Source organism: Protopterus annectens, chromosome 11.part0 (assembly GCF_019279795.1).
Source record: "Protopterus annectens isolate FY-2018-M chromosome 11.part0, PAN1.0, whole genome shotgun sequence".
Classification (NCBI taxonomy): Eukaryota; Metazoa; Chordata; order Ceratodontiformes; family Protopteridae; genus Protopterus; species Protopterus annectens.
Genome location: NC_056745.1, coordinates 1,235,585,856 through 1,235,607,766, shown reverse-complemented (window position 1 = coordinate 1,235,607,766; position 21,911 = coordinate 1,235,585,856).

Below are 21,911 nucleotides of genomic sequence, written 5' to 3'. Positions count from 1 at the left end.
AAATATAATAAGCTATATTAATGTCAAAAATATATATATTATAAAGTTGAGGTATGTATGCATCAACTATGGCATCTCTTATTTAATAATGATTATGAATGCCTTAAATCAATTGTATGTACTCTGAAAGAATAATAAATATATCTAATATACTGTGGGTTCTATATGTGAGCCAGTTTGCAACCCACCTAGTGATATATGGGTTGATTCCTAGCTTAGTGAGTTTCTCTATGATTCCTGAGTGGGGAATGGTATCAAAGGCCTTGGCCAGATGAAGACTGTATGAACCACCTTGCCTTCATCCAGAACTATGACTGACTCAAAGAATTCGAGCAGGGTGAGCAGGCATGATCTACCCTTCACAAAACCAAACTGTGTGGGAGGCAGAGTTTGGAGGTTCCCTATATCTTTGTTTATTATGTCCATGATGATGTGTTCCATAGCTTTGCATATCAGACTTGCAAGGCTAATGGGACAATAGTTTCCAGGGTCTGTAGTCACTCCTCCTTTGTGGAGAGGGATGACTGTAGCAGTGCACCATTTGGTATGGACAAAGCCTGAGGTGAGGCTGTGACTGAACAAGGCACACAGGTGAGGTGCCAGTTCACTCTGTAGTGCACGTAGAACACAGCCAGGGATATTGTCAGGTCCCACAGAAGCTGTATTCCTGGCCTTGGACAGTGCTGTTTTCCCCTGTGCAACACTAATACTGAATGCCTGGCAATCTACTGGTATTGTGATTGGTCCTTTGGTGGGGGAGAGAGGGGTAAAGTTGGCACTGAATCTGTCGGCCGGTATATTGGCAATATCTGTTGGCTCAGTATAGGAGGTGCCATTGTGCAACAGCTCCGAGCAAATCTAGGTATTGCCGTGGAGATTCTTTACGTAACTATAGAAGGCCTTGTGGTTGTCTTTACTATCTGCTGCAATTCTGCTTTCATAACTAGCTTTAGAAGATTTGAGGCGGGATCTCAACTTTTTGTTGAGGTTGATAAGAGAGTTTTTCCATTCTTGGGACTTCACCTTATTTCTCATCAGTTTCCTTCTTCTGTTGTCGAGTTTGTTTATGGCAGGGGACCATCAGATTGACTTCCTTTTTTTGGAGGAGAGCATTTTGGTTCTATTGTGCATTTCGAGATCCATGCATTTGTGTATGTATTTGTACAGGGCATTAGTGTATGATTCAGCGGTCATGCAGCTGTTCTCCATTTTCTTGGATGCTGTGAAGTTAGCCACCTCTGTTTTTATGAGCCCAAAGTTAGATTTGGAGAAGTTTTTCATGGTGATTACCTTTGCTGCAGGGGTGGGAGGGATGTGGATTTCCAAGGCAATTAGTTTGTGGTCAGATCTAACTAGGGAGGAGTTGACTATTGATAGAGAGCAATGGTCACCCATGTTAGTAATGATCAGGTCAAGGATGTTTCTACCTCTAGTGAGGGTAAAAATGAGTTGGTCCAGGGCATTGGAATTAATGAATTCCAGGAAAAATTGTGCAAGTGTATTGGTACATGAGTAGTTTTCCCAGTTAATGGAGAGGTAGTTGAAGTCACTCAGTATGAGAGTGTTAGGTTGGACCCTAATATTCTCCAGGGTGCTTAGGAACATTGAGTAGTCATGGGTCATGGTTGAGGACCTATTGCAGGCTATGACCTGAATCGCTGTCTTACACAATGTTAGCTGCACCTGAAGTATCTCTGATGCATCATGTTGGGCTGCCAGTCTGGAGGTGTGCACATCCTTTATGAATTTGGAAACACCACTGCCTTCGAAGCTTCGGTCCAGGTTCTGGGGCCAGAAGGTATGGAATGAGTTATAGCCTGCTAATGCAGTGGTGCTATCTGCTGCCTTGAACCAGGTCTCTGTTACAGCACAAATGTCGGTGTTCTCCATTTTAAGGAGTGCTTTGAGTGAGTGCATTTTGAGATTTAGACTTCTAGCATTGAGCAGCATGACCCTCAGATTGCATTTCTTTGTAGCTGTTATGGTGGTAATTTGGTCTTTGGAACACTGCCTAAAAAAGGTACTATAGGGGTGGCAAGAACCTTGGCCAGTATCCGGAAGCCCAGAGGTGGCAGATGCAGGCCATCTCTGGCAAAGCATCTTGGTCTGTCAGTCATGTCATCTCAGGCAGACAAATACTGGATCCCCTTAGAATGACAGTAGAAACTTAGCCAATTGTTGAAATCAATCATTTTCTGCTTGTACTGTGGTATCATTCTGTGTGATGGTAGGGGGCTGATCAGGGCTAGGGTCATACCTGTCTGGGCTACATAATCCACAAGCTCCTCCATGTCTCTTTTCATGTAGTCCATGGAGGTACATCTCAAGTCATTCACACCCACATGTACAATGACAGTGTCATATTTGTACCTGTTGTTGAGGGACCTGAGTGCGTTCATTATGGGGTGGATACTGGCACCTGACAGGCAGCTGGCTGTTACTTTCTGCTTATTCAACCTAGTGAGTGAGACATCAGTGTGCCTCACTATCGAGTCACCTATGACTAGTGGGTTGGGCATGCTGTTTTGCCTTAGGGGCTTTGGTTTGAGTGGCACACTGTTTAGGAGAGTTATGTGTCTCATGATTAGTGTTGTGTTGTGGTGGTCAAGTGCATTTCTGCCTTGAAGGTCTCTGCTGTTTGTGTAGATTAGTATTGAGAGCCTCCATGAAGGTGGGTGTGTGGTTTGTGTTTTTATGTGAAGGCAGTGCTGATGTGTGTTTTGGAGGGTTATGTGTTCCATGTGGTGTGGCACAAGTGTTGACCTTCTCCTCTTGACCAGCTATTCTGGTCCTGGCTGCAGAGTGCATGGCTTCCAATGTGGATATATAAGTGCATCTCTTGCAAGTCTGACTGTTGGGAGGTAAGAGGAGAGGGTTGTCAGTGTACATGAGGCAGTTGCTACATTGCCTCAGGATGCCCAAGCTCACCAGGCTAATAGGAGAAAGCACAGGGAACTGACCTATAGACATGCCTGGAGGGGTGGAGCTATTTCCTTGTAGAACGTTTAGTGCTGGTAGCACTGTTGTGCGCTACAATAATTGCTGCAAGAAGTCTGGTAAAGTGCTAGACTAATAAGCTAGTAAAAGTGCAGGAGAGCAGATAACTAGCAGATTTAAGGGAAAATTTGAAGAGCACAGCTCAGAAGCTATACAAAAAGCCCTGGGTACAGCAAATCTGTATCTGGACTATTCTAGTTCCAGGAAAGGCAGGAACATTTTTTTTTTTTTTTTTTTTTTAAGTAGAAAGTGAAGAGACAGAAAATAATGACATAATTTAATATGCAGAAGCTAAAGCGGTGGGCCTTTGCTAAGTTCTCACTATTAACAGTAGAATGAGCTGATGTAATGTGACTGGGGGGAGTGTTCATTATCAACTTTATACCGGAGGCGGGCAACTCAAAGTCAACAAGACATAAGACCACCACAAGAACTGGGTGGGATGTTGGAAAAAAAACATTTGTACAGATTACAGATATATTGCAGGCATTCTCCAAACCCATGGATGATGATCCTGCACACCAAACCTGGCAGTTCATCATGGGAGACAACTCTCCTTCCACCATTGCTCCCAGAGTGGGACCCAGCCTTGTCCACTGGGGCGATACTACCTGATGATGTAGGTAGTGTAGGGTCAGCAGAGGGGGCACCACCAGGCTGGGTTCCAAATGTGCTGGGACCTGGAACCACAGTGGGAGGAGGTAAGGTAGGCATATCAGCTGGAACTGGCCTACCTTGATGCATTGTGGTAAACTAGGTATAATTATAAGTCAAGGTTAGTAATAACCAAACCAATGTTAGTATTAAGAGAATGGAACATAATATTTAGTAATCCAAATACATATTAAGGTATATTATGTGTAACACAATATTAAGTAACTTGGCAGTCAGTACGTTAACAGCAAGCCATTTATGACTTAAACCATAAGGCCAAAAAACAGTTAGTTTAACAAAATATGTTAGTATTGAATCATAATAATAAATAATAATAAATTACAGTTTAACAAAATATAGTTAAACATAATATATTAATATTAACTCATAATAACAAATAATAATAAATTAAAGAAGATAAGGGGTGGGGAGAGAATGAAAAACATATCATTAGTGACATCACAGATGATATCCCTGAAAACACTGGTACTACATATTCCTACAGGTGTGCAGTGTCAGTTTTGAGTACAGTGGCTACAGTTCTGCTATCTGATGTAGCATGTACATACCTCTCAAGCTGTTAGCATGGGACAGTGTGGGGCAAGCACTAATAAATGCAGGTACACTACTACACAAAGCAGTTTCACATAATGGGGACTTACATAACTACCAAGGTGTTCTGCACATGGATTTGGTAACACATTGCATTCCAGGTAATCATTTATCCAGTAATCATGTAACAGACAGATTAGGCAGTTCTAATTACATTATGAAAAAATAAAGGCATTATAATTAATTACATCCAATTTCTATTTTTAGATGTCTGGCAGGTGTCAGCTATCTGTGAGTGCAGCTTGGCATTGCTGTGCTCCATGCTATGCCACGCAAATGGACATTAACTACAAAAATAAAAACAATTAAATCAAAAAAATAAGACATTTTATACACACACAATTAATTCACAGCACATTTTAACAGTAGCAGGGAACATTACAGGGATCCTCACAATGTACACAACATTTTATCAGCCTTTACACTTCTGCCTACATGGATTCAATATCCATGTTACTATGTTCTCCCTGGGCAGTGCACCATGATTAATATGCATGGCATGCTACTGAGGGGAGCCATGGCCATGTACATGGGTAAATTCCATGTAGGCTCTACATGGAGCCTACACGGATTTTATTGAATCCTGGGGATAATGTTAATAAATAAGCATTACACTGGGATTAACTATTGCCTCAGAAGGTGATATTCTTGCCACATCTAATAGCCATAAAAATGTATTTCTTCCTCAAATTGAGTATAATATACAGTAGCACTCCCCTAAGGGGCTGGCTAGTTAACAAAGTCAAGTCAGCATGTCAGAACTCGGGCTGCCAGCATTTGGCCATTCAGCTTTGTTGTCATTGGGACAAAGGGGGATACTGCCAGCACAGCACTCTGGAACTTTGTAAATAATTATATGTCATTTGTGAATATCAACTTTATTTATATAAGATGCTTGTTTTACAAATATATTATAACTGTATGTTATGTGTAAATCAGACTGTTCTGTACAGGTGTTTGTGTTATGTAGATAGTTTGTAGAGTGTTTGTGCTTGAAATGTATCCACGGTGTACCCTGCTGGAAGAGAACAGAAATGTACATGCATTATTGTAACTGTTTAAATGTATATATTTTAACAGTGGAGACTGGAATACATGAGGTTAACTTCAGGAAAATAACTGAAATTAAATTACTTTATGGGTACGCAATAAATTATGATATTTTTTCAGTTTTCAGTGCAGACAGAGACACAGATTTTGTGCTGAGAGGCTTTCTGTATTGTCTCAAGAGTGAACTAATTCTACCTCTGAAAGTATGAAAGAGTACAATTCTTTTATGACTTCCAGCATCTGCCAAAGATCTGAAGTCTATGTATTTTCACAAGTAGATGCTAAATACTGCCATGCTTTCAGCAGTGGGGGTTTCACCTGGGATAGAGTAAGATGACAAGAAATGATGTCATTCTGCAAGCTATACCAGCAATAATATTTGAGATATTAATTTGAAAAGTCTATTAGAGAGACAGTGCATTCTGTATTCTGTCAGGGACCTGGAAACTAGAAGAAGCATTCACTGCAGAATATGCCTTGCTATATTAGTAAGTTTCTAGGGTATAGTAACTCTCTTAGACACAGTCAAGAAAATAGTGAAGCTTAGTTTAGATATTTTTCTTTATTTATCTGAGACTGTCCTGCAATGTTGTTTTAAATATTTCCTGTGATTTTGAACTCTGTCACTGTGAGTACATATTTTGTATTGTCTTGTTATTTTATTTATTATTAAATTCATTTAAACCTTTCATTGTGTCGGATCTGTATAGAGATATTTAAGTTTTGATAATACTTGCATATTTATTTGGTGACACTGTGTGGGCCACTCCTAATAGCCTTGCTGTTGGTCAAACTACATTACACAGTAAGATTGGACACCCTTTGTTAAGGGCCTTAAAGTAGCTGATAAAGCATTGACTGGTGGCAGCGACAACTACCTTATAGTCTGGTCAGAAGGGGGCATATCTAGTAAACCTGTTCCATGCCTCTCTCAGGTGTGTGTGTGTATGTATGTGTGTGTGTGTGTGTGTGTGTGTGTGTGTGTGTGTGTGTGTGTGTGTGTGTGTGTGTGTCTGTGTAAATCAAACCTCAACAAGTACGTGTGTCAGCTACTTGTGCAGGGACATGAAGCACTGGTTGAACAGAAAGAGTGCTGGAGTTCTTTGCTTGGTCATTTGCCTGAGATCTCAACTCTATAGCTGTGCTAGTAGGGAGTCTATTGAAGATCTGTAGAAAGAGGGGGAAGCCAGCCCCAGACTGACTGGTCTCTGTGTGCTCTTAAGGGAAATTGCACTTGATGCAGAAAGCTGCATCTGGAAATACTGTGTAGGTACCTGTTATCCTCCCGCTGTACAACCCTCACTGTTCCCAGTATTGAGGATTGAGGATCCTTGATTACTGGTCCAGTGGTGGATCATCACAGTCATAATGGTTAACTGGATCAGATAATGTATCTTCTCTCTGGATTCTGGTTGGTAGTTTGTCTGTAACCTCTGCATTCTCTTCTTCTTTACCCTTTTTTGACTGTTGCTGTTGTTTCTTAGTTGAGTTGGAATCAGAAATATTACTTTGTTTCGATCCTTGAGAGTTCTGCCTGCTTCATTGTATAACAGCTGCATATGTCATTTGTGGAGTACTCATCATCTCTAGCAAATAACTCTCTGCTTCCTGGAGAACATAAAATGCAGACAGAGCTGTACTAAAAAAATCCTTGTTTCATGCCTTTCTAAGCTAGTATAAGCCAGCTTTCAGGCTAGTGCTGAATTCAGGGCTGTGTTACAAGTTTCTGAGTTGCCCATACCTTACTTAGATAGATGGAAGTTTCTCTGTTCACATGTGAGAGAGGGGAGCTTTGAGCAGCCTATCTGTCCCTGGACGAGTGGTTTCAGCCCAGACATTAGTAGTTTATTGGCCATTTTGGGCTAATTTCTATCTCTTTCATTTCCCTACTATAAAAACCATGTTTGCACGGTTTTGCTCGCTGAGCAGCGCTGGTTAGCTACGGTTAAATTATTACCGGCTCCACTAAGTCTCCTCTTCAGTTTTTCCCCTTGAAACTAGTCTAACTCTCAACCTAAGCACTCAAAAGCATCCTACAGCCCAGCACTTGCTCAGACCTAATAGCAAGCACTAATATACCCTGACACTTGATTGCCCAGCAGGGCAAGGCTCTTTATTCACCCCTCACCAACCAAGCAGCTAAGCAGCTCACCCTACTATTCAGGCATGACCAAAGGGCAATTTCAGGTGTTCTCTCCAGTCCAGCTGGTTAATCTGGGTATCCTGAGGCAATGTTACCACTGCCTCATGTACACAGATAACCCTCTCCACCTACCACAAAACACTAACATATGTGAGAGATGCACTTATACAGCCAAACTGGAGTCTAAGCTGTCTCCGCCCAAGACTGGAACAGACTGTCAAGAGGAGAAGGTTAACACTTGCACCACACCTCCAGCCACACATAGACCTACTAAACCAGCAGTGGCAAAAAATACACATAAATACACAAAATCATACTCGGAGGCTCTAAATAAAAACCTGCAAAAGCATCACAGACCTCCAAAGCAGACACCCAAACCACCTGCACCTCCCATCACAAACCAGACAACACATAAAACACAAAATCAATGTGCAGCACAATCACAGCCATTAAGGTGAAATAACATACGTAACACACTAGTAATAGGTGACTCTATAGTCAGGCACACTGACGTCCCTTTCACTAGGCTGGACAAGCAGAAGGTTACTGTTAGCTGCCTGTTGGGAGCCAGAATTCGCCACATAACAAAAACACTCAGGTCACTCCAGAACAAGTACAAATATGACTCTGTCATTGTTCATGTTGGTGTAAATGACCTGAGATGTACCTCCCTGGACTACATGAAAAGAGACATGGATGAACTCTCTGATCATGTAGCCCATGCTGGTATGACCCTGACCCTGAGTAGCATCCTGTCCTCACCAAGAATGATACCTCAGTATAAAGAAAAAATGATCAAATTCAACAATTGGCTAAGCTTCTGGTGTCATTCAAAGGGGATCCAGTGACTGTTAGCCTGGGATGACATAATCAACAAGCCGCGTTGCTTCGCAAGAGATGGCTTGCACCTGTCACGCCTAGGCTTTCAAATACTGGCCAAGGATCTTGCTGCCCCCATAGTGCCTTTTTAGGCAAGGCTCAAAAGTCAAACCCACCTCTGTAAACAGCACAATTAACAAAAAACTGTGGGTTATGCTACTCAATGCCAGGAGTTTAAAATCACAAAATGCATGTGCTCGAAGCACCCCTCAGTATGGAGAACGTCGACATCTGTGCAGTAATGGAAACGTGGTTCAAGGCTCCAGAGAGCACCCCAGCACTACCGGGCTACAACTCGTACCACACATTTTGGCCACAGAACACAGACCGAAACACAAAAGGAGAGGGTTTATCCATATTCATCAAGGATACCTACACCTCCAGGTTTGTGGCGCAGCATGATACCTCTGAAGAGTAAGCGCTGCCCACTTCCTGACAGTATCAACTACGCATATACATAGCTCATTGACTCCTGCATATTGTGGATGTGCAACAAGTTAAAAAGTTGATTTGGACAACCCTGGGAATGTATGCTCTGCTGGTATTACCCATACAAGCATACATGTTACTGCATTTCAATGGGGACATGGATGTGTTGAGGGCATACCTGTCCACTGTGGACATTTGCACAAACTGTGCAGATGTTGGCTTTACTTTTTGGTTCCATTTAGCATAGTGTTGTACCTGTCTTGAAGAATACTGGTATGTCACTAAAGACCACAGGTTAGAATATAATGGCAGATATTTGAGTTTCAGACTTCCTACTCTTTAGCGACTTCATATAACTCCAAGACCTGCTGTGATATCACTGTGTAAGTCTGTAAGAGGACTATTTCATCATTGTCCCTATTTGTGTGCCTTTGCCAGAAATGTCTTTATGGTTTTCTATAGCTGACTTGCTGGGAAAGGCTGAGGGTTGAGTATGGGACCCCAACATTGACATCCCTGCATGTGACCTATGACCCCCCATTTTATTTGTCCCCCAGATACACTGCAATGAGTTTCATTACCTAGGGACCTACTGCATACTCTGTGGAAGGAGTATTGGTCATACATTTCCTGTTGTCCCACATAGCTGTCAGTTGTCTGCTGCTTTCCCGATAGGCCACCACATTCCCTTGCATTCATGCAGCAATACCAGAGATATGCTACCAAAACATACTACTCCATTCATCTGTTGTTGAGAAGAGTGACTTACCTTGTGCCTGCAGCAATTGTGAGGAATGTGCTTGAGGGTTGACTCTGTCAGATGCATGCAGTACATAGCTTATACATGGTAAGTTACAGGTAGTGTGATATGTGTGGCATCCATTTTACTGTGTGTGCAAATTGGAGAGAAGTGTCAGTCCCTGGGTCCTTAGGGTGTCAGTGTATGTGCTATGCGTTGCCTCTTTGCCAATGTCAGGGCATACTGGGCATGCTTACGTCTGCCAACAGGGGCATGCTCAGGGGGTTCCTCAAGTCCCCCTGTGCCTGTGGAGACCTTGGCAATGGTGGGGAGCTGTGTTCCCCTTTGCTGTGATGATCCTGCCACAGCTGTTTCTGCAGGATCATATTGTGTAGCATGGCACATACTGTTAACATGTGCGCACATGTGGCTGGACAGTACTGCAAGGCTCCACCAGATGTGTTAAGGCAGCGGAACCATGACTTTGGCATCCCAAACACATTCTCCATAATGTTCCTAGTTTGTGTGTGTGCTTCATTATGCCATTCTTCAGGGGTGTGTGTGCATTTCTGATGGGTGTCACCATCCAGGTGTATATTACATTATCGAACTTTGAAAAGTCAAAGCCATATGATAGAACTTTCAAAAGTTCAAAAAGTTAAAAAAAAATAAACAACAGAAAAAAATGTACCTGACCGTTTTAAGCAGGGGGAAAGCCCATCCACACATCCCACTCTTTAAATATACCACTACAGGCAGGAAAGGGAAATCTTTCCATTCTACATGGTATGGAGATCTCCATTGAAACATTTGAACTTTTAAAATTTTGATCATATGGTGTTGACCATATAACATTCGAACTTCTAAAAGTTCAGTAACGTAATATACACCCATCATCATCCATGGTTCCAGTGCATAGCCAGCATCCCCCACGAGATGGCCATATGGGATGTCCCCCCTGGCAAATGCCTGGTACAGCTGTAAAGCATGCTAGATGTGGGAGTCTCGACAGCTGCCAGGGCTGCCAGCACACACATTCATAATAATGTCCTGGCACTGCACATGACCTGGCAGTTGATGGCATGATAGCCCTTGCAGCTGACATACACTCTACTGTTTTCATCGGTTGGTGCTTTGATGTGGACGTTAGTGCAGTCTATGGCACCTAGTACCTCTGGGTAGTCTGCTACATGGTGGAAGAGATGCATATTGCTGGTCCTCTCCTCAGGGGTGATGGGGAAATAAATGTGTTCACCGGAATGTGGTCACATGGCAACCAAGAACTGGTGTAGTACCCTGAATGCAGATGCTTGTGAGACCCCTAGGATGTCCCCAGTAGGTCTTTGGAAAGTACCTGTACCTACCATTGTTAAGGCTACACATACCTTGGTTACAACTGGGATGGGTTCCCCTCTGTTGGCTCTGGGTCTGAGGTGAGGCCGGCAGAGCTCAGTGAGTTGCTGAAGTATGTCCCTGTCCACAGTGTAGCTCTCTAGTATCTCCAGATCATGTAGCTCCTGGAAGGTTACCCTGGGTCTGAGAACACTCTTCTCCTCCTTGGTCTGGGCCAGTTATCAGCATTATCCTCATCACCACCCTCAGTCTGTAGCACATACAGATGTAACAAAGCTGCAGCAGCCCCTATCATTTTGTCAGTTAAAATTTCCATGTGTGTACACCAATGGTGCAGAGTTTTTGGGAAAAACAGACTGAAAGGTGTTTGTATACTTTATACTGGTGTGTTGCAGATGCTGCTTCTGTGTGTTTGGCTGACTGTGATACATTCCACCTGCCAGCTATATTATTGAGGGGTTTAAATGGGCCACTGTGAGTGTCAGAGTCTGTATTAGTGATTTGTAGTTCATTTCCTTTACTCTGCTATTTCCTCTTTTTTTTTCTACTTCTGCTGTGTTTAAACCCCACAGCACACCGCACAAACTGTTTTTGCTAGTGTAAACAGTGCTGAGCAGAAAAGGCCCTCCCCTGGACATGAAGTAGCTTATCATTTCTTGAACCAGCTAAGCACAGCTAAGCAACCTCAGACACATCCATTGCTTAGCTTTGCTTAGCTGAGTGCAAAAAGGAGCCATGGAGCTCCAATGTGCTTACACCAAGCATGACACACACCCTTTTCATGTTTGCTGTTTCTTCTGCATACTCCACTGCATTATAGCTCCTAAATGGTTAGTTACCCATGGACACAGTCTCCCATTTTGCTATTCAATAAATTTAGCTCATAGATATACCCTACTAGCTTATACCCTAGTAACACCACTACACCGGAGCCTATGCCCTTAGCAACCACTGTTACCTGTTATTGTTATGAGTCTGCATGCTGCCCACTATAATGGAAAAAATCATGTTTCACATTTAATTAACTTTTTACTGACTTTTTTTTATTTTTTGCACAATCTCATTTGTATGCCTCTGTGCTCCTCTTAAACAGCTGAAATTGGCCAAAAAAAAAAAACTTTTGATTTTTGTAGTTTTAAAACAATTTGGCATGCCAATGGCCATAGTTTTGGCCATCGGCATGCCTAATAAACATAATACATGCTTTACTTTGAGCTGCTGTGCTCCTGTTTTTATTTTTGCAGAAATGTACAAACATGGATGCCTGCCTGCTTGCTGGATTGCAAATTCCCCCCATCTGCATGGTTTTCACCTGCAAATGAGGTAATTTGCATTATTCTGTCATGTCCATGCCAGAACAGAGCTAGGAGGCTCATGTACACCCCCAGCCTTGATTACTGGATCGCACAGGCTCCAAACTCCATGTTCGAGCCTTGCCACTATGCTTATATGGAGATTAGCTCTGGGTAAGCTTTATTAAATCCCTGGGTAGGTCTTTTATACATAGATAACAATTGTAAGGGTTCATAAGCATTCACTGTCATGGCCTATTTTTCACTGTGCCCAGTTTCCATTGTGGATATCATATTTATTTTCTGCTCAGTGTGCAGAATACAGGTTTATTTTAAAATACACACTTACAATAGAATAATGTCTTAAGCAGCATGAGGCTTGATTGAGCCACCCCTCTAAAAATACTGTTCAGCCTCAGCCTCTTTACAGGTTTTGTTTGATGTGTATGGAGAATAACTACAGTCATCTACCTGCAAAAGGTATGACCTTCCACAGACCTAGGCAATTATAGTCCCATAGGTCTGACTAGCCTCATATACAAAGCCATGCAAAGACTTATCATAGAACTTATCAGTAAGAACACAGGGAACCTCAAAACACTTGACCCATATCAGTATGGATTTATCAAGAGCAGATCACACTAACTTAACCTGATGGACTTTTTTGAAAAGGTCGCCAAAGCAATGGGTGAAGGAAAAATTGTACATACCATATACCTCAGTCTAGTCAAACCTTATAATACAATCCCCCACTCTGTCATAATAAAAAGCTAAGTAAACTGGGAGTAACTCTCTACACAACCAGCTGGCTCAGAGATAGAATGCAGGAGAGGAAAATAGGGGAAGCTACATCCACAAAGAGACCAATCGCCAGTGGAGTCCTCCAAGGTATCACTGCTGGGAGTTTTCCTATCTGGCATCTACCTCTGCTTGAACTACTACAATCAGGTAACACTGTATCACCCCCCAGTGTAGGATGTGCAGTTAGAGCAGGAGATGTGGAGGCAACTGTGGCAGACTAGGATCCAAATGTGTTGGATGCCTCTTGTGGTGGTAGTGGTGGTGCTGGTGGTACTGCTGCCAACACTGGGGAAACAGCAGACCTAGGTGCAATTTTCTGTACTGTTACATAAAACAGTAACAGAAATGAAAACAAAATAGAAAGGATAGTGACAAAGAAGGTGGGGATAGAAAATACAAAAACAATGAATATCCCATCCTTATGTATGGTGATGCAGATACAGTGAAAGCAAAATACCTTCTAATACAAGGACTTACACAGGTAAGTTGTCAACCTGTTTGGCTAATGATAACATATTGGAGGGGTAGCCAAAGGCAAAAGCCATCCTCACATGCAGTCGGATATAAGAGAATACTAAATGCAGAAACTATTTATTAGTACAGCACATTTTTGCTGGTGCCAATGACATTTTGAGATTGGGCAATAATACAAATATACATATACATAATAGACATGCTGATCATACAATAAATATGTATAGCACAGGTCATACATAAGGGACAGATACCTCTACTATGTTTAATATGAAATGCTCACTGAATTACTACTCATGGATATATAACATATGGACATGGTAGTGGTGCATGGATATTAATGAGCTGACAAATATGTACTTTTTCATGCCAACAACACTTTTTTTTGAGGGAGGGTTTAAACCCACATCCACCCAAACAATCACAGTGCATACAGATTTAACATGATGAACCATTTGTTCACCTATACAGGAGTCACTGTTAGAAGATTATAGAAGAGGGAACAGATCAACAAAAATACTAAGAAATATAGATGTGATAAAAGCAATGTGCAGTATTAGAACAGACCAAGATCTATCATGTACTATCATAAATAACAAACTAAAAATTTCAGCACAGGCAGAACAAATGATAAGATATGAATATAAATATAAAGGAAAAGTAGAAAATAAGCAAATTATCAATGATCCAACAAAAACATTTATAGAGACTTTGGAAGTAAGGTAAAAGGAATTGAAAGACCGCCAAAAAAAAAGGAAGTAGATACATTTTGGAGAAGTATTTATGAAGATCCAGTGGAACATAAGAAAGATGCTAAATGGATAGAAGTAGTAAAAGAAAGAATAAGAGGATTAAAGGTACAGGATATAACATGGGAGGAAGTAACAGCCAGAGAGATTGAAACAAAGTTAAGAAAAGCTTCTAATTGGAAAACCCCAGGCCCAAATGCAGTACCTAACTTTTGTCTGAAAGTATTAACTTCCTTCCACGAGGATTTAGGCATGAGTAAAAACTATTTATATGTGCACTCCAAACAGATACCGCACTGGTTAACAACAGGAAAAATACTGCTCTTACTTAAGAGTGAACCTGCAAGCCACCCTAAAAATTATAGACCGATAACTTGTCTTCCAACAATGTATAAACTATACACGGAATTGACGCCAGCAGAGTTTATAGTCATTTAGAAGAAAACTCAATTATGGCATAAGAACAAAAGGGCAATAAACAAAAGTCATATGGAACAAAGGATCATTTGTTGTTAAATAAAGTTATAGTGGAGAACTGTAAAAAGGTGAAGAATCCAAGTATGGCATAGATTGACTACAAAAAAACATTTGATAGTATTCATGGATAAAAGAGTGCTTAAAAATGTATAAGATACATGGGTCTATATTACGAGATTGAAATCCCGTTTCCACAAACACCACAAGACTGACACGTATAACACAAACTACGGTAACAGCGAATGTTCAAAACCAAGAAACATGAAATGACGTGTCATGGTTGGCCCATCTGCAGTATAGCTCCGTAAGGTAAGTGTTCGATAGTCATGGACTTTAGGGTTAAGTTGCGGGTTTAGGTAAGTGCATAGATAGGTAATGTATGTAAGGTTTAGTCTAGGGTTAAAAGTAGGGTTTTGTTAACTGTATGTGTGTGGATTATTTGTTTTGTTTGGGTATATGTCTGTAGGGTAAGTGTGTGATAGGTACGGACCTTAAGCTTAGGGTGCGGGTTAGGTTAAGTGCATAGATAGTAATGTATGCAAGGTTTAGTGTAGGGTTAGAGGTAGGGTTTGGTTAGTGTATGTATGTATGTATGTGTTTTTTTTATTATGTTTGGTTATGTAGTATGTAGCATGCGGTGGTGTTGGTTGACTATGACGGTTCGAGATTTGAAAATTCACGGTTTAGGGCATTCGACGTATTTAAGGTTTGCGCTATGTCTGGCGGTGTTGTGGTGTTCGATGATACAGGTTTTCAATGTCGTAATAAAGACCCGATACAACCTACACTGATTAACTACATTACAGTAACCATGAAACAATGGCAGACCGTTATGCAAGTAAACCATTGTAAAGGACAGATTATAATCCCAGGGATAAAAAATTAAAAGGGAGATATTCCAGGGTGACTCTGTCACCGTTGCTATTCTGCCTTGCCATTAATCCATTAAGCTGTTTACTTAACAGTTTAGGCCATGGCTACAATTTGGCTCCTAGAAAACAACAAAGTCTAATGACTTTTCATCTTCTCTTTGTTGATGATTTAAAACTGTATAGCTCATCAGATGAGGACCTGAAAGCACAGCTACAAGTTATCAAAACTTTTTCAGATGATATTTGAATGTCATTTGGTCTTGATAAATGTGCAAACACAACCTTTAGAAAAGGAAAACTGCAGCACCAGAAAAAGATCTGTTTGGGTCAAGAATGTGATATAAAAGAACTTGAGCAAGAGGGAGTGTATAAATACTTGGGAATTGATGAAGGATCAACAATAAAACATGAACAAATGTGAATAAAGCTCAGAAAGGAATACTTTAGAAGACTTAAATTAATGCTGAGAACAGCATTGACATCTAGGAACAAGATCCAAGCTGTAAATCAATTTGCTCTTCCTATCCTAACTTACAGTTTTGGAGTGATTGACTGGCCCCAAAAAGTGTTCGATAGATTGGATATTAAAACAAAAAGGATGCTTCATGCAAACCAAATGATTTATAAAAATCAGTGTATACCAAGATTTTATATTCCCCATTCTGAAGGAGGGATGGGCCTTTTTGAAATTGATTACATGTATATATCTGCAATCGTTGGACTCCACATATATCTACTGACCTCACAAGATCCAAATGTAGTGAAAGTTTTAAAAGATGAGGAGAATAAATCTAAGATGATGTCTCTGCTTAATCTAGCAGAAGCATATTGACATCAAGCAGGAATGGAAATCAAACCTGAAGTGGATAAAAAACAGGCAGAAAATGAATATGCCAAAGAAACAAAAGAAAGAATATAAGGTGAAAGACCAGATGAAAAGGCAAGAAATGTGGAACAAAAATACATATAGTTGCAAGTTCAGAAAACTTCTGGAAGAGCCTCATGTTGTTCAAGAACGAATGCAGGAATGTTGAAGGACAGACAAATTCAAACCAAGAAATAAAAGGTTAATATTGGCAGCCCAAGATAGTGGGCTAAGTACACGCTGGTTTACAAAGTCCATTGAACATGTGGGAGAAACAGACAAATGTAGGTTTTGTAAAACTGAATTGGAAACCATCACACAACTTGTTACTGGTTGCGACACACTAATGGCAAAAGGACTGTATACTGAAAGGCATAATAATGTGGCGAGACTGTTGCACTGGGGATTGTGCAAACATTATGGTAACAAAGTGGCTGAAAAACACTGGAAATATGAGCCACAAAGCATCATAGAAAATGATGAAGTTTATATCACATGGGATCACCCATTACCAACAGTTCAAAAGATAGATGCTAGAAAACCAGATATAGTGGTCCAAGAAAAGAAGACAAAAGTAGCACTGATCATTGAAATCACCACATACAGTGACTACAGTGTCTTGTGTACTGTCGTGTCTACAGAGAGAGACACAAAGTCATAAAATAGTAGTATCTGCAGGCAGAAATAGGAGCCATGTGGGAGAAAGGTACCCAGACAGTTCCAACAGTAGTAGGAGCAATGAGTCTTATAAAAAATAATTTACAATCATATCTGGATGTTACCAATCCATGTAACCCCGTACAAATTGCAGAAGGAGTCATTACTGGGCACATTGCAGGGTGCTGCGAAGAGCACTACTGGCTGACATCAAAGATTGAAACAATACTAATTTCATGTACTTTAATCAGACTTTGACTTAGGAATGGGGTCCATTCCCATCATGGTATTAGAAACCCAAAAGACTTGGAGAAATTAAAAAAGAGGAAGCTTGCAGTGGCACATTTCTAACATTGTACTACCCCTTAGCTATGATGCTACTGGCAGATATGATACTACTGCATAACTGTTATACAGAATTATTTACAATGGCTACATCTGTTATTGTGCAAACAGAGACATTTTTCTCAGTGGCATGTATGCTCCCTCAGACGTTCTCTTAAGTACTCTAGTCTGCTACTGTGCATCTCCCTATTTCTTTCAATCTGTGCTGAGGTTAGAGATATAAAATGGGTATAATGAAATGTTAGATGGTGGCATGCATTGGCAGGCAGTTTGTTTAGCAAAAAGATTATATGCTTTACAGTGCTTAGGTGGTGATCATGCCTTATCTTCATCCTCCTATTGGCCAAGGAAGTCAAGCTTGCATTGACACAACTCACTATAGTGGTGACTGCATTGTTTTCCTGTGTGTGTGATGCCAGCAGAACTTGTGACAGCCTTGGTCAAACTATTCTAGGCATCAGCTTTATACTGTGACCTAGTATAGCTCTCCTGCATGAGGCTATAACTTTTGTGATGGATGTCCAGGAAAATCTTGGACTCCTTCTCATACTACCTCTATGCTCTAAAAGGAGTATTACTGTCATACATTCCAGCCATAATTGTCTCATCTTCAAAGATCTCAGGAAAGTGGCAGATAATCGGCATCCAAATAACGTCTTGTGTGCTTTAGCCTCCAAGCAATGATGAGCACTGACAGGCATCTCATTTGTGCAATGGATGGCAAAAGAATCAAATATATGTGCTGTATTTTGTGTCCAGTAACCCCTTAAGGTGGAAACATGGCAGACTACCATCCCTCCATTTGCTGCTGAGAATACCTGCTCTACAGTAACTCCATCTTCAGATGGTTAATCATGTGATGTCAGTTCTCACAGTCCCTATCTGTTACGTACACTTCAGGTGCACAGTGCTGCCTGAAGGTGCTCAGGCATGTGCACGGCATCATTTAGTACTTCTCATGATGTTTACTAGATATACTCATCATGCAAATTGAGTGATTCATAAACTGTAATGAGATTAATCCTGAAATGTATAATGATCATGCCCAGAGAGGGATATAAGCACAATGAGAAGCACCAATCTTCATTGCACTATGGAAAACATCTACAAAATGAATTGTGTTTGAATCTTCCATGTTACCTCAACAGTTCTCTGCTACATGGGATGCCTACTTACATAATGGTAAGCAATATATTTTATAACTGCATCTTTATCTAATTGTAACTTTTTGTGTACCAATTAATGTAGAGCCTAGAAGTGATATCAGTTTGTTAGTGTTTCTAAATATACTGACCAAAACTCTCTCAAAGTGTGCATTGCAGCAGTAATAATCACAGTAACATGCAGGCTTGCTACAGTTAAGTTTCAGCAACAGTACTGTACCATATACCATTGTTTTGTTATGTATGCCACAAGCTTTGTGCCACTTATATTTTAATGCTCATATGCTATTTAAGTTGTGTACTTGTTAACTTGCACTCATCTTATATTTTCTTTTTTAAGGGGTTAGGTAGGGGGATTGTGCTTAGGACACCGTAATGCCTGACATTTAGGTCAAAATTGTTCTGTAGATACACATATGTCAGTGTCAGCCACCAATAAAGCATAGCAGATGCCCTATTAGTACACCATTACTGTTAGGATTTCTAAGACTAATTTAGGACTCCAGCTGCTAATTACATTGTTTTCAATACCAACAGAACTATGCCTAAGAAATGAATGCAAAAGGCCACATCCACCTGCACACGCAAGTTTTCTGAGGCTGAAAATGAAATGATATAAGAGGCCATCTATCAAAATCAAAGATTGTGCTTTGTAGTGCATTCCACTGACCCACCCTTCCATAACTGTGTCTGGTGGGAAGTTGTCAACAGTGATAATGCTGTAGATGGTCAGGTTCATAATTACTATATGGTCTGGCAAACAGGGTAACTGATATAATCCATGCTGCCACTCACAGAGCAGAGTCCATAGCACAAGATTAATGGATGGCAGGTGGTGAGCTATCTGTTGAACTACACCTTACTGAATTATGGTTACCATCATTCCCTTGAGGTTGGTGTGTCAGTAGCTGCCACCCAAGATAAGTTTAGGGCCATCATGAACATACAGGCTAGTTCCACCAGAGCCATGGCAGAGGTTGTGAATGTGATCTAGGTTGTGCATGCTGACTAATAGGAGTCAATAAACATATGTGTGATTCACTGGATCACCTGAATTACACATTGGAACATGTAGTGTCTTATTTGAACTATCTGTCAGGGCTTTTAGGCCATCTTTATGGCCAGTCATCTGTTACATCCTCGGTTGTTAGCCAGCCTGGCCATGGAAAAACAAAATCATGCTCCAACGGTGCTAGCACTTCCACTGCAGCATCATCTGTGGATGTATTTATACCTAAGAGAGGCCATCCCCATGGTCATTCTGGTACATCATCTAGCTGTCATTGGTCATGGTTAGGTAGGGAAGGTCATGGAGGAGTTAGTGCATCTCCTATCAAAGTCATATCTCTTGGGTGGGATCATGAATGGGAAGATGAACCCACTGTCTTGCATGCCCTGGACCTATCCAGTAGCTGAAGCTGCAGTTCTGCACCTTGTGCTGAGGCTGTGTCCCTGCAGACACACACTCACCCACTGAACTTGTCCCTCCTACACATTAAGCACTACAAGAACAAGTTCTTTTTAAAGACATAAATGCTCTTTTTCTTTTGTTATATCTCTACACTCACACATTTCTCTGTAATAGACATCCACTCCAGTGCTGCTTTGCCACCTATGCAAATGAGGATAACCTTGCCCTGACCTTTGTATATTGCTACTTGGGTTGCCAGTGTATGATGCAAGGGTAAGCACAATCTCATATTTTTGCATATTGTTGCATGTATCACTTTTTCTGTTATATATCTGCTTAGCTTGTATAGTTATGTTGTAAAGCTGTATGCAATCTGCTGCCTCTTTGCTAGTGTCATGGTGTTTTGTACCCACCTTCATCTGGCATGGTCAGCCACTACTGTTGGCTTTTCCTTTGACTTCTTGCTTATCTCAGCTATCTCTGCCTGTACAACTGGGAACTGAGTCCTATACTGTAATTGCTTTCTAGATATAATATTATGTAACAAAGCACACAGAGTAAGTATATTGACATGCCTGGTTGGGTCATATTGCAGGGTACCACTGGGTGGAACCAGGCAGTGAAGTCATGACTTTTGCAGCACAGATGCACGTTCTCTGGTGTTTCTAGTTTGCACTAGGGCAAGGATGTAACCATGGTTAGTTTGGTTATGTGGATTTGTTAATTGGTGTCATGAGCCAGGTTACTGGAGCATAGCCAGCATTACCCAAAAGATGCTCCTGTGGGAGGTCAGCTCTCACAAACCTTTGATAGAAGTCATGGAAACTAGGATACCCACTCTAAACATTTGATCAGTTTGTCATAATTAACCATATATTTAATATTTAAAGGAATATACACGGTTATGGCAGTAAAGTAATAAGGCTGGAAAGAATGCAGCAGAGCAATAAAAGCTGTTTATTTTTCTTTAATTTTCTGATTACTTACTTAATCCAATTTAGGCTCACAGATGAGATGGAGTCAATCACTGCATTAAATGGATGTAAGACAGGGAAACTAAACTGCTTAGGATGCCATCAGAACACACAAATGCACTCACTCATGTATAGCATAGAAACTAATGGGCAATTTAGAGGATTGCCACTTCATTTATGTTATATCTTTGGAATGTGAAAGGAAACTGAAGTACCAGCATATCTCTTAACTTCTCAGTGCAAAACATCTGAACAAAGCCAAAAATAATGAGGGGAAACAGCCGCAAAAATAAGGACAATTTTTAAATAATGTTCTTATAAATTTAGAAAGTTGATAGAATAACATGCTTCGTATTATATATTTTCTAAAGGGTGTAAAGAGTAAAACTCAAATATCTATCATTATTTAATGAATTCAGTCCACAATGATTTATCAGAATACCACACATTTTATAGGGAATATACCAAAAATATGAGGCACAAATCTGGACAGTTGAGAGGTATGAGTACCAGTGAAAACCCATACAGACAGAGGACATTCAGACTCCACACAGAAGACACCATGGTCTGGAAAAAACTGGAGAAATAAGTAGAATGAGGCAACAACAGTAAGTACTGAGCCATAGTACAATCCAAATAGGTTGCCTCTTAAACATGTATAACATTTAGAGTTATAACGAAAATTCATTCAGTATTAGTAACGTAGGTTGCATAGAACAATAACAGTATATTCTATGACTTATTAAACCCTGCTGTAATAAACAGATGAATTTTAGTAAGAGTGTAGCCCATCCTAGAAGGATGCATACAGTGCAGATGCCTGAAGATGGGGTCCTCCTTTCCATCCACTTATCCACCCACACGCAGCACTAAAATAAAAGTTAGAATATATCTTCAAAGATCCCAATACATTACCAAGAAGATTATGCCCAAATTATTTGCTGTTGTTCCTAGGTAGATAAGTGCTTTTGACTT